A 15,177-nucleotide genomic window follows, 5' to 3' on the forward strand; every position below is an offset into this window, starting at 1 on the left:
GATAAATGTAAAGTTGAAATTAATTTAAAAGAATTTTTGGCTAAACTTCCTAAAGAAGTTCCTGACAGTGGAACAGGCTTTCTTGGGAGGTGGTGAGTTCTTTGGAAGTTTTTAAGCAGAGGCTAGATAGTCATCTGATAGATTCTGATTTTATGAACTTAGGCAGATTGTGAGTAGATGGGCAGAAGAGGAAGTGCCAGTGTTTGTCTCTTGTGTCCTTTTCTTGCATACTCAGGGAATTGCTAATTGCCACTGTGGGATGGTAGGTGAAATTTCTCCAGGCCAGGCTGGATTCTGGAAATTTTTAGTGGAGGGATCACTTGGGCATGAAATTGTGGTCACTGTGGGTGGGCAGATAGTTGTGAGCTCCTGCGTTATGCAGGGGTTGGACTAGATGTCCCTGGAGGTCCCTGCCTATGCTCCCCATAGAGCACTTCACTCTGCAGATGCAGACTACTAAAGATTTTGGCCTGAAGAAAGTTCACCTGGCCTCAGTCTCTTTTTGGTCTTGGTCCTAACCTGGTGGAATGAGCTCCTCGAGAGCTGAGGGTCCTGACCGAACTTTCAGGGTCCTGATGGAACTTTCTAACTTCTGCAGGAACTGCAAGATGCAGATCTTCTGTCAGATCTTAAAATCTATGTCAGCAAATAAAATCTATGCTACTCCCTGTAAACCCCTCGGGGCATTATGCATCTTCTGTGAGCGGGGATAGGGTGGGGGTTTTAGTCCACTGCCAATTTGTGGTGCGAGTTTTCTATGTTTGGGTGGGTTATAAATCTAAATAAATAAACAAACAAAAAACAAACAAATCAGGAACACATGCCAAGTGATAGTTGACTAAGTCTCTATGCATTTTGCCATGCAGCTTTTATCAGGGGGACTCAGAGCACTGGACAGTGCCAGCACCAAGTGAATGTTCTGATTCCTCCTGTTGAAGCCTGGGTGATGAAATGTGTAGGGACTTTATACAATAATCAATCAACTATTCCCCTGGCATTTGTTCCTTTTTGTTCTACTAGGCCACTATACAACCAGCCTGCTCTGTCGCTTCAGATAATTGATCCTTCCAGGCCTAATTCAATCTCCAGCATTTGCTGTTTCCAGATGATGTAGGAATAGCAGCACACCATTAATAAAATTCTCTATTCTCAAGAGTTCACTCCCCAATTCCAGATATGTCTCTACCATAAGAATGCATTGCTCAAGCTATTGTTTGCTTTTGTCTACCTGTTTTTGACCCTCGTGCTGCTGACTCCTGCAGATGTAGGGAGGCAATTTTGTCAGAAATAGCTTGGAATATAAAAAAATCTTCCTATTGCTTCTATAAAGAAAGGGTAGTCAATTGACCACCTCAATTCCACCCCTGCTTCCATCTGTTTTATTATTATAAACATCATGGTCTGCTAATTAGATTGTTCAATAAAGTAATTTATGCTGATGTTATTAATTTGCATAATTTTGGCAGGAAAGATCAGTGCTTTGGGGAATTTGGAGTCTGTAGCCTTAGATGGTTTGAAATGGATCCAAACAGCACTGCTGCAAGGGAATGCTCATGCCAGCAGCTGGAAAAGGGAGGTCAATTCCTTGATCTGTAGCATCCTACTTTTCTTGCTTTCTCTCCCAGTTTTCAGTTGAACAGATTGTGCTGAAACTGTGTTGGCCTGAAACACTGGCTGCATCTAGAAAATTATTCTTTTTGTTTCCAACAAGAGCTCAATAAGAACAAAGATTAATTTAGACTATGAGATTATTAAAATAATAATAGTCAAAAAAGACGTAACAAAACATACACACACACACATATCCATGTAGTGAGATCACATTAAATAGTGATTATTGTTCTTCTGGAAAGGAGACTAATTTGAAGGCTTGAATCCACTGCAGCTTTTCCATGGGCAGAAGGATTTCTGCCTGTGAAGGGTAATTTCCTCACCTTTCCATTGCAGCTCAAATGCTCCCCAAATGCTACTCCTTGGGGACAAGTGACCATTTCAGGGACATTTTCACCTGCAGTAAGTAGAAGAAGGCAAGAAAGTTGCTTGTGATGATGGAAATTCTGGTATCTTAAAAATCAACAAAATATGGAGGATTTTGTTGTGTCACTGATGAAGTTAGCAATTTTTTTCCTTTTCTATTTCCATGAACTTTAAATTTTATCCCAGAGCAAGATCTATTTCATTCCTTTCTCCTTATCAGTCCATCGGTATAAACACATCCTCATAACTTCCTTAATTATTCTAGGTTGTGACTGCATGAAACAGCATGAAATGCAGCTCATCTGTTGATGGTCCGTCTGTCTGGGACTCTGTACAGGCCATGTGCCTCTGTACTATAATTCATACTACTTTGAAGAGTGAACAATGTTTCCTTCTTCAGACTTAAGGGGAATGACAAACATCAGCCATGCTGACATATCCCTACCGACACTGGGACTCTGGAAAGAACAGTAAACATCATTCCTATCCCTGAGCTTCCTATGTATTCCCAAATGCCTCACAGAGCTCATGTGCAAGAAGAGCTTCACATGAACACGAATGCTGAGACAAACTCCAAATCAGCTTTATCCCTATCATCAATCTATCCATCTATCATTTCCAACTGTATCTGTCTAGAATGTCCCCCTCCATTAAATATAACAAAAAATATTATTGTGAGAGAAAGGGTTCCATGTATTCAATGGAGTGCCTATCCTTAGAAGCACCAGAAGATTGCGACGCCGTGTGGATCAACAGCACACAGACTGAAGGGAGTCCACCTGTAGTGCATGCACCCATATTGCTGACAGCACCTTGGGCTAGAAACTCCAAGCTGCAACTGCAAGGGCACTTAGAAGTAGAACTCTCCAGTCTTCACCCAGCAGCCCTTTGACACTGAAAACTGATGCCAAAGGCTGGAGAAGGCTCATGGACTCAATGCCCTGAGGCCTAAGGGGCTGCAGAAAAATTGCCCCATTCCCCTGCCTCAGTGCAACCACCCTCTTCCCTCTTGGCATCTTATCCATGATGCTTTTTTGATTCCCAGATCAGGTTTTAGTCTTAAAATGCTGCTGTTAGAATGGGAAACTAAGAAAGAGCTGAACCTGCAGCTGCCTTCTGTTTCTTGTTCATAGGATCCAAGGCACTATGCAGAAAGGTGTGTTAGAACAAGGTGGTAACATTCTGGACTGCACCATGTCAGACAAGAGGTGGAGAATATTTAGAATATTGGAATGTTCCACATGTCCAAAAAAATACAAAACCCTTCCCTGAATGTATAAATCTAACATGCCAGAGTAATACCTTATTGTAGTCCCTTCTTTACCTGTTGGCTGACACAAAGGGAAGATTTTACACTGGAAATTATTCAAAACTATGGCATCCCACTTGAAGGGACACAGTCTGAGTGCTGCCATTATAATCTACCACCCCATCTTGTACAGCAATGCTCCTTTAGTGAATCTACACACACAACAAAATGAAGCGGAAGTTCAGTAACAAGAATCTTGAGGTGTGAGAGTGTTTCGTACTATTTACGTGGAAATCACATTTGAGAAAATCCCTACATGTAGAAAGCCTGCACAACAGGGAGAGGAGTTCTGCTAGTTCTATACTTGAAAGGAACTTTCTGGCTAAGAATACAACTCTCCCGCCTGCCATCTGATGTGATACTGTCCACCTAGAGACTCTGCCTCTGCATCCCCACCACTTTTTGGTGAATATGTAGATCCGATATCATTGTTGTGAGTAATGTTTCCCGCAGCTGAGCACAGTTTTTTTTCAGGCACTATCATTTCCCTCTTTTAATGGCCTAGCTATCTGGCTCAATGCCTAGTATCTTTTGATGCTTCATTATCTTGTATAAGCAGAATGGTTACACACATGATATAGCTTCCCATCAAGCCAGTCACAAGACTCATGACTCAGGCACGTAACTGCAGGAAAGGAACTGGTGAAGCCGTATCATCAGAACAATAATTCCAAAATCAATCAACACTCAAGACCCCCAAAGCCCTTTCATTTGCTAAATCAGAAGCCTTGGAGATTATGTATGTTAGTCAACTGTTTTCTTTAAAATGCACACTTTTCACAGTGCCTAAAAGCATTCGAAAAAGAAATCTAGGAAGAGGATTGTTGCACAGTCTCCTTGTTTAAAGTGTTGGCTTCGAATAATAGAATCATAGAGTTGGAAGGGACCTCCAGCCCTCCCCCCCTGTAGAATGTAGGAAATTCACAACTACCTGCTCACCCACAGTGACCCCAATTCCATGCCCAGATGATGCCCCCCCCTCCAAAAAAACCCCCAGAATCCATTACCAGTCTGGCCTGGAGAAGCTTTGTCTCCTGACTCCAAAGTGGTGATCAGTATTTCCCTGGACATGCAAGAAAGGGCCACAAGAGCCAAGCAGTGACACAATCCCTTCTGCCCAGCCACAGAATTTGTGGCTAAGAATTCTGCCTAAGTCCACAGAATCAGCACTTCTGTCAGATGGTTATCTAGCCTCTGCTTAAAAACTTTCAAAGAAGAAGAACCCACCACCTTCTGTGGAAGCCTGTTCCACTGAGGAACTGCTCTGTCAGGAACTTTTCCAGATGTTTAGCAAAAAATTCCTTTGAATTAATTTAGTCCCATTGGTTCTGGTCTGACCCTCTGGGGCAACAGAAAACAACTCTGTTCCATGCTCTATGTCAGCAGGCCCCAACCTTTCTGAGGTCAGGGACTGCCTCTGGGGGTGAGGGGAGAACCGATGGCCCGGGTGCCGCGCACACACGTGGCAGCTGCGCGCAAACACCACCAGGTGCTGCTAGTGCACTTGCACGCAGTTGCCACACATGCACGTTTCCGATACCAGGGGGTACAAACGCACATGTGTGGCAACTATGCGTGTGTGCATTTGCGTCACCAACGTGCCGCCGGCCGCACCTGCCTCTTCCCTTCCTTCTCGCTGTGGGGGGGGGAGGCAGGCGCGTCTGCCGGCGGCCCAGTACCGTGGCCTTCGCGGCCTGGTACCAGGCCACGGACCGGGGGTTGATGACCCCCGCTCTATGTGACAGCCCTTTAAGTACTGGAAGATGGCTATCATATCACCTCTTATTCATCTTTTCTCCAGTCTATACACACTAAGTTGTCCTAGTGTAGCTTTTAATTATTCCTGCAGGGAAAGAAACTGATAGACAATTTGCAGAGAATTCCTGAGAAATGTTATTTTATGTTTTTTGTTTATAACAGTCTTCATAAAAATACATCTTGGTTGAATGGTCTGACTTCAGGGCTGTCCTGGCCCCACCTTAGCCAAACCAAGCATGCTTAGGGCACTGTGCCCCCAACTGACCAAATATGCACGAAGGGAGGCAATATGGACACCAGCTGTGTATGTCTATCCATTCATAGCTAGGGGAACCCATGGGAGACACTTTTGCTCATCTCCCCCATCTTTCAAAACCTAGTTCCCGTTCTGCTTGTGTTCCTAGAAGGGGTTATAAGAAAAAGTTTCAAAAGGCTTGAAAAGTAAAATATTAGGCATGTTTGTAAAGCAGTGGGCTGCGATCAAAGCGATACATGCAGGTGCAGGTGTAGAAGTCTGTCTTTTCAGATAGATGAACTTATCATCATCATAATTTTGTGTTTAGTTCCATAGAATTCAACAGGAAATACATTCCTAGGTGAAACTGCTTTCTCTCCATATAGTCAGGATAAAATTTTCACAGACTGTGGCGTTCATACAAGATTTCTTGCCAGCCTTGACTTGGATAGTCCAGGCAAGCCACATCCATCAGATCTCAGAAGCTAAGCAGGGCCAATCATGGCTAATATTTGGATGGGAGACCTATAAGGATTTGGGTGGTAATTTCTCCAAGGAACCATTGGGGGGCAGGAGATGGCAAATGGCAAATGTCTCTTACCTGGTTGCCAGACAGTATTCAGAATTATACTTCATACAATAAATAAATAATCCTTCTTGCCAAAGGGAAGAAACTCATCCCACCATTGTACCAGTAAATAGCATTCTCCTTAAGTGGGCACAGCAAGTTCAGAGGCATGGCAACACTGGCCCACCTTCCCCTCCAGATCTTTAAGCAGAAGGGGAAAATGGCAGGCGAGGGACCAAATTCTGTACTAACCACCTGCCCTATTTGGCTGTGTAGTCATTCTAGCAGTTTTCTTCTTACCTCGAAAATGCAGTCCAATCCCAGTTCTTTCAACCTGAGTGAATATCACTATTGGGCAGGGGGTGGTGGTGGTGAAAAGACCTCTGCCTAGGGTGCTGAAAGGCCTTAGGCCAACGCCTGCTGGATTTTTCTAAAACAACAGATTCCCCTGACAGGTGCCTTTAAATAACATCACAGACAGATCTCGGAGAATCTGTCATCAGAACTCTCACAAGCCAAGATTTCTGATCCTTCTCTAATCACTGATTTCTCAGACTTCTCCTTCTGCTTTAGGATGCTTAGGGCTGATCCTGCGTTGAGCAGGGGGTTGGACTAGATGGCCTGTATGGCCCCTTCCAACTCTATGATCCTATGATTCTATGATTCTATGATTCTAAATGTGTGTGGGGGGGCAGGGGGTTGTTGTGGAGCACAAAGTTTCCCATTGACCTCCCCTCTTTTATTTCAAAGCATACATACTTCCAGCTGCTGGGATGGGAAGGGGGTCCAGGTCTCTCTCTACCTGTACTCCGGACCCAGACTGCTGTCCACCCTGCCTGTTTGCAGAGACATTTGATGGTGGCATTAGATGGGGTATGCTAACTTTTGCAGGGGTGAGGAGAAGTGATGGCAGCTTGGTTACATTAATTTTGCACAATATGACAGTAAGACCCCCTGAGGATTCCTTAATTCATAGACATCACATAAAAGATGTGCAGATGATAGATCAAATCATCATATCATATGTAAGTATAAGAGTTAATACATCATATATTAATTGCATGTTTTTCAGGTGAATCAAGAATATTCCCATATTTTATGTAGTTTGGGGGCAAGCCTCCTTCTCAAACCCTTCATTATCCAAATCAGATCCCACCAGAATAAGGAATTCAATTCATTTCCTCAACTTCAGTTTAAAACCAATCAGATTTACAATGATTTGGCAGCTTCAGACCATTAAGCATTCTCTTTTAGCAGGTGTGTTAGACTGGTTAGGCATCCCCACTACCATGGAAGCTTGAGGGGGACCTTGCAACAGTTTCTCTCCTGTTGCCTGAATCTGTCCCTGCGCCAAACCTATCATATCAGTGCATCCCCCTTACACCTACCTGTACAGTCAGAGTACTGGGGGGGGGGGGGAACGGAACAGTCAAGTCTATTGTCTGCACAACTCCCAGATTTCTTTTTATAAGAAAGACAGAAAAGAAACAATGTACTCAATCACCAGGTAACTTTGTGAAAATAAATTCACCATCCTAATTATTCATGAAGGATAGCATTCAGCAGTGTATTGATGCTGGAACTTTCAAAATGTGTTTTGCATGGCTGACTTAAAGGTTCTTCTCCAATCACTGACTGATTACATCTTTTGCTCAAGACAACTATCAGCAGCGGCAGCAGCAGCATCTCAATATGCTGTCAGTGTAGTTTTCATTGCCTGTATTCATGAAGATTAACTTCAAGACGCCTCTCAAGTCTTCACATCAAGCATCAAACAAGACAAGGTGGTAGAAAATTCATAAATTAATTTCCACCTTGTATATCTAAATAGCAACTAGCAGGGAATTCAGATCAGGGCCACGGGATAGGGGATAGGGTTTTTCTTTGAATCTTAATACCAAATCTGTCCAAATAAAATATCATTAGAAAAAAGTATATCTCTATAAAATATGTATACACACAAAATATATCCATATCCAGTACAGCACTTCCTTCCTGACAGATGCCATTGGGAAGCTCCTATTCCAACAAAGCCAAACAAAAGGATACCAACATCGAACAGATGCCTTGCACTTGAACTTTCTCAGAATAATCGTGCTTTAGGATCCAGTTTACAGGGCCATCTCTCTCTATGTGAAGTAGGGTGCATTGCTTCTAATTTGGTGCTAATAACAGCAGAATGTTATAACTGTGACACTAAATACCTTGGAAGCTGTTCTGTTTTATGGCCTAATGAATGTGCCTTTGGCAGACACACTGTGAGGTAAAAGAGTATGATTACAAAAAAAAAAAAAACCCAAAAAACAGGATCCCAAAAGGCATGTGTGATGTTGCAGGTTAACCCCCCCCCCCCCAACACACACACAAATATGCCCTAGATTGAATCTGACCATTAGTACTGACTTTGACAGTGACTTTCCAAAGTCTCAGAGAATGTTTTTTGCATCATCATTTAACCAATTATTCTCTTTGGAGATGCCAGGAATTGAATTGGGGACCTTCTGCATCCCAAGCAAATACTCTACCACTGAGCCACAATCCCTCTTATTTTTGTCTTGCTTGTTCTGACTCTAGCACAAACTACTGCAACACTTTCCTTTTTGCAAGGGCAAAACAGAAAATTATCTTTGCACCAATTACCTTCTTTCTGCCTCCCTTGTTCCACTGGACTTTAGGATGAATGCAAACATTTCTATCGCAATTTAAGAAAGAAGCTTGTATAATTTGGCCAAGCAAGATTTGAAGATTTCAGGAGATGCCTCATCATAGCAGTAGGAAACACAAACCAACTTCGCAATTATTTCCAGTTACTACATTGTCACTGTGACTCTTGCGTTTTTAGATGCATTATCAGAGAAGATGGACTGTAATTTCAAATACTGTTTTGTGCTCCTACATAACTAATGTGACTTTTTAAAACCATTTGCGGAGTTCTGCTTAATGTTTAATAGTTTTATGTGCTGTGGTAATCTAACAATGATGTTCAGAATGCCCTTACTCCTCGTTGGATTAAGAATGGCCTTGACATGCCTTTTAGTCCTCCTCTGCAGCGCTACTAAAAGCAGTAGCGCTATGCCTTGAACGTCCAATCATCCAGTTCACAAGCTTCTTTAGAGATAAGTCCTCTGCTTGAATAACCACAAATGAAAAACTAAGTCTTACATTTTTGGGGCATTCTACAATTTTATTGAAAAGTGTGTGTCAAAGTAAAGAAAAAAACCTCAGCTTCAGGAAAAGGAAACACATGCACACACATTATATTATCGAGATATGGAATCAGGAGAGAAAGAGAACACTTCTGATGCAAATCAATTTCCTTAAACAATGAAATGTTCTTTTGTTGAAGTTCTGTGGATGCAATTATGGCTTCTCAAGCAAGGTTCAAATAACAGAGCAGAATGTAATGCGTTTGCAGTACACATTCTCCTCAAGCAAAATATTACAAAGACAAATGTCTATAAAAGAAAGGTGGAAATATTTAGCAAATCCTGTGGTAAAAATGATCCATGGGGGCGGCGGGGGGGGGGTGGTCTATGGCTCATTGGCAGAATACATATTTCACATACCAAAGCAGGGGCTGGAAAGGATCTCTGCCTGCCTGCAGCCACGGAGAGCCACAGAGCAGACACTACTGAAGACAGACCACTGGTGTGACTCAGCCGCTTCCTGTGTTCTTACACATGCATGGTCAATGCCATCATTTAGATCAAATCGTGCTTACAGGATCAATCAGTAAATATTAAGAGTCAGGCCTTAGCTTCCCTCATACTGCATCATCATACCAAAGCCAAGTTGTAAGCATAGTAATTCTCTGAAGAGGGGGAAAACGGTGTGTGTGTGTAGGGGGGGGGGTACGGGATTACTCCCAAATATTATTCTAAAAGCATATAATGCCAAGGTTTTTGTATTTGGAAGACTGTCAAATATATGCAGCTATCTGTCAGCTTTCAAACAGTTCACTGAAAACTGTTACCATATGAGAGCTGCTCCAGAAACACAGGCCATGCAGAGTTAACAGCAATGACACTTTCTCCCTTGGACGTCTTGCAGGAGAAGGAATGCTTGCTGTGAGCACATCATTTGTAAAACAGATCCCAGTTTATATGTTGGGAACATTATCCTAAAAAACAATTTGCAGCCCTCAAGCTCCTCAAAAGGATAGTTGACTGAACCAAGAATAAATAGTTTGAACATTGCAAATTAATTGTCTCCCAAATTATATTGCCTTGTTGTGTTTTTTTCAAGCCTGTAAAAAGATACAATGGATAATATTTGCATCTAGTCTATGACACAAGAGCACCTAAAAATCATTGGCTGGGATCCAGTGCAGCATTTCCTTCTGTCTTTGGAGCATGACTTTCTTGCTTCCTTCCTCCCACTTCATCCCCAAACGCCCCCTCCCAAATACTTTTCCTGGAGTTCTCCTGCCTCTTCAACCCACAGAAATGCTGCATTTGGGTCATGGATGCACCTGCCCTTTTTAAAATTAGACATTCTAGACAAAGCCAAAAGGACAGCCCCACTAGAATGCACAAGTCTGAAAGATGTATCAGGGGGATCACCTGTGCTGGGTCACTGCTAGTATAACCTACTGAAACTATCTGATAAAATATTGAATGGTGAGGTAACCATTCGTGCAAATAATACCAAATTATTCAGGTTGTTGGAGCTCTTTCCATGTTTGAATAATAATGGTAGATGCAGTTCAGCACAAATGCAAAATGATGTGCATTGGAACAAGAACAACTCCACACTTGTACTGATGGGTTCTGAATTGGCTGCGATTGGCAGAATTTGGGGGCGCAGCTGACAGCCTACTGAGGCAGTGAGAAACTTTGAGTCCAGATTTATCAGAAAAGATCTGAACAGAAGAGGAGAGTATCTAGTTACAGAACTCTTTGGAACATGATTACGGTGTATAGAAAATGGTGTATAGTTCCTTTTGCCACACCTCTGAAAAATAACGGCTAGGAAACAATAAAGTAATACTATAGTAGAAAAGTGGCTGGCTAACTTCCCTTGTCATTATTTTTCTAAACTGTCAGAGATGACTGACAGAGATGGAGAGCAGGGGCAGCTTTGTTTTTATTTTGTATAACGCAGTGGTCCCCAACCCGCGGGCCGCGGCCCGGCGCCGGGCCACGAAGGCCTCGGCGCCGGGCCGCGGCTCCTTCTTCCCTCCCCCCCGAAGCGAGAAGCTTGCCAGGCCGCAAGCAAATCGGCCGCTTTAGCTTTAGCGGCCGATTTGCTCGTGGCCTGGAGGGGCCGGGAGGGGAAGCCGTGGCCGCTGGCATGGCGGCGGCGCGAACGCGCATGTGCGGACTGCCAGCACGCGCGTTTGCGCCCCTACCGGGCGCAAATGCACGTGCACGGCAGTCCGCGCATGCGCGTTTGTGCTGGGGCTGCCGCGCGTGCGCGGGCCCCCGGGCCGCCCTCTCCCCCCACTACGCCGCAGCGGTCCGCAGCAAGCAGAAGCTTGCGGACCGCTGGTATAACGTATGTAACAGTCTGTCCTCTAGTAAACCTGATGGACATTTATTTTCTGGCAGATGAAGATTTCACACAGCACCTAAATTAAATGTAAGGAATTCGCCAGCCCAATGTAGAAAGTTGTAAAGAAAGAAAGGGATCCATGAATGGTTGTTAGCTAGGTCAGCAACATGAGTGCAGAGGTAGTGTGGGGTGCAAAGGCAACAAAACACGGTCATTGTGGCTTCTGGCTAGTTAAGGGCCGAGTTCTCCCATATGTTCTTGCCCAGAAAATAAGATCACAGGGAGAAGCCCTCCTGACTGTCCCATCAATCAAAGCAGCTCACTTGGTGGGTACAAAAGGGAGGGCCTTTTCAGTGGCAGAAGAAGAAGAAGAAGAAGAAGAAGAAGAAGAAGAAGAAGAAGAAGAAGAAGAAGAAGAAGAAGAAGAGTTGGTTCTTATATGCCGCTTTTCCCTACCCGAAAGAGGCTCAAAGCAGCTTGCAGTCGCCTTCCCTTTCCTCTCCCCACAACAGACACCCTGTGGGGTGGGTGAGGCTGAGAGAGCCCTGAGATTAATGCTCGGTCAGAACAGTTTTATCAGTGCCGTGGCGAGCCCAAGGTCACCCAGCTGGTTGCATGCGGAGGAGTGCAGAATCAAACCTGGCATGCCAGATTAGAAGTCTGCACTCCTAACCACTACACCAAACTGGCTCTCAGCCCCATACAGTCTCTCTGGCCCCCTCACATTCACTTTTTAGGAGGCAACTGAATGTGGTTTTATTTAGTACAGAACCGTGGATTCCTCAATATAAGCTCAGAAGAAGAAAAAAAGAAATCACAAGGCAATGTTGTGTAGTAGTCCTCTCTGTATTATTAATAAAAGTCCAAGGAGTCAACCAAAAGAGGGTCCTAGGTTAAATAACCCGCTTTCTGTCCCCAGACTGTGATGAGTGTTAGCCAATGTGATACGTATTACTACTATTATAACATAACTACATTGGAAGAGCAGCCACTGACAAAGATAGACAGAAAGCGGGTTATTTAACCTAGGATCCCATTTTGGTTGACTCTTTATTTGGACTTTTATTAATAACACAGAGAGTGGAAATGACTTTCTAGTAAACATGCGTGGGGTTGGAGAGTAAGTTGTCGGTGTTTTCTGAAAGCTTTTCTCCTAACCTTACTTGTCTAAGTGTGTGCCAGGGGAATATAACAGATCGGAATCCATCCATCTCTAACACAATCCAGCTGCCACTCCAGTTCATAAGTTGCCTTTACTTTTTTCTTTTTACTTTTTAATTAACACAGGCAATTCTCAGAAGGATCTAAAACAGATACAAAATAATTCAGTCTGTACATGACCTATTTTAGCTCCTCAAATCTATTCAGTGCCAAAAGCTATATTACAGAATTCAAACAAAAACTCATTCTGACACACAACAAGATTGGTTTGATTAGCCATGCTATCATCCATGCACTACAATAATTTTATTTAGAAAAGTAGCCATTCTCCAAAGAACATATGACTGGATTGCTAGTGTGCTGGGAAGCTCAGGCCACTCTGCAATGGGGCAGCATGACAAGTAGCAACACACAGAGCCTGGCTGGCAAAGCCCATCATGAACTGGTCTGCTGCCACACAAGGGATTTGTCGTGCTCCATCTCAGCACATCTGAGCTCTGCAGCCATTCAGGTTCGTTATTTTATTTATAAGGCATTTGCAGCAACACTGGAAAAAGAGTCACTATGAGTACGCTTAGGGAAATAACTCACTCTATATACTCATTATCCATTTCCATTTTTGGCATGAGTTTGAGCAGCAGCCAAAGGCTTATTGGTAGCAAGTGCAACACTTCAGAGCTGACCAAAAGCAAAAGCATGAAGGGTAAAAAAATGGTTCATCAAAAGAGTTGGGAGTGAAGACTTCATATAGCAATGTCACAAAGGTTTCCAATTCCCTAGGAACCCAAGTTTGCCCAGCTTCTATCATTCAAGCCCTATGAAGATAGGTTGAGGGACTTGGGAATGTTCAGCCTGGAGAAAAGGAGGTTGAGAGGGGACATGATAGCCCTCTTTAAGTATTTGAAAGGTTGTCACTTGGAGGAGGGCAGGATGCTGTTCCCATTGGCTGCAGAGGAGAGGACACGCAGTAATGGGTTTAAACTTCAAGCACAACGATATAGGCTAGATATCAGGAAAAAAATTTTCACAGTCAGAGTAGTTCAGCAGTGGAATAGGCTGCCTAAGGAGGTGGGGAGCTCCCCCTCACTGGCCGTCTTCAAGCAAAGGTTGGATACACACTTTTCTTGGATGCTTTAGGATGGTTAGGGCTGATCCTGCGTTGAGCAGGGGGTTGGACTAGATGGCCTGTATGGCTCCTTCCAACTCTATGATTCTATGATTCTGTGATTCAGCTGTATAGCAAATAACAGACCATTTGCCCTCAACGTCCTCCTCTGACTCAGATCTTGTAAGACTCCGCACATACCCAGACAGTACTCATCAGACCAATTTCTCACAGCTGTTTTGGAGGTGCATGCACACAGGTCCTTTAATGTTAAGTCCCTTGAGGAAAGTCCTCCTTGATTGCTGTGAACTGCATGGCAAGCAGCTGTTTCCTTAATGAATATATTTCCTATTTGGGTCAATACATTCCCTTGATCCTTCCTTGCAAATATTTTATGTGGTTCCTGTCCTTCATCTAGATCTAAACCCATCTCTTTTGTTCCTTTGTGTGTTTACTTGAGGAGAAAGAGCAGCTGAATTTTCCACGGGAAAATCTGTGCTCATCACTTACCTAACTGACAGGGAACATATCATGCAGCACAGCTAGATTAACTGAAGTACGCTAAGTGGGATGGGCTGCAGCCAGACAAGCGTACCAGGTGTGACTGTGGTCAAGTACTTTATGAATTTCACAGTGTAGAGTTTGAGTATATTGTATTCTCTCGCCAATGCTCTGCACCTGAAATAATGGCGAGGGTTCAACACCCATATAACTACAGCAGTTTCAAGAGATGGAGAGGGGCTGAACGGGTGTCAATTTCAGCAGGAGAGAAACAGCAGAGGAGTTTCTAGGTACACCCAGTGTTTTACCTGCTACTTGCTGGTGGAGCCAGTGGGTGGAGTGTGTTCTACCAAACCAGGAGTAGTGGTGCCGGATAGAATGCTTTAATAAGAGTCCATTATTCGTTCCCTGCTAGGTCAATACCATATAGGGCATTCATGGGGGAAATAAAATAAAAATCACAGCTGTAATTCATTAATGCTGCTAAGAGTTTGAATACTCTGTAAAGGTAATAAAGAGAGGTGCTACAAGAATTTTTGTATTGCTGTTAGTTTACATTCATAGCCCTGCCCTGCCAAAGATTGTCCCATGCTTGCTGACTGTTGTGAATAATGGATGATGAAGGATAAAAACAGCTACTGCCTATGTAGTGCCTATTGATTGTCCTAGATCTCTGTATACTCTTCTTCAGTGGATTACTGGACACTACTTGGTGTTAGACAGGGCTAAGTGAAGCATGAATTCAGGGACTTGCTGAACCCAGCCAAGTGCTCCTGGCAATCCCTGACGAGTGTGTCTGATTCTTCATGGGTCAGATAATGCATGTCAGCTTCAAACAAGATGCAAGATGAACTGAGACTAATAGGAATTTCTAGCCATGAACTTTGGATCAGTGGGCCACTTATTTTCCTTTTGTGACACAGCAGTTTCATAGACTGAACTAGAGTAGACTTGGCTCATGATTATGTCCCTTGAGATACAATCTTGTGTCAAATGTTGCTCCATATATCTGGTGAAGCAGAGAAAGCACATGTATTAATTGCAGTGAATCCCGTTGCATCCTGGAATGC

The sequence above is a fragment of the Paroedura picta genome, chromosome 1 (genome assembly GCF_049243985.1).
Source record: "Paroedura picta isolate Pp20150507F chromosome 1, Ppicta_v3.0, whole genome shotgun sequence".
Taxonomy (NCBI): Eukaryota; Metazoa; Chordata; class Lepidosauria; order Squamata; family Gekkonidae; genus Paroedura; species Paroedura picta.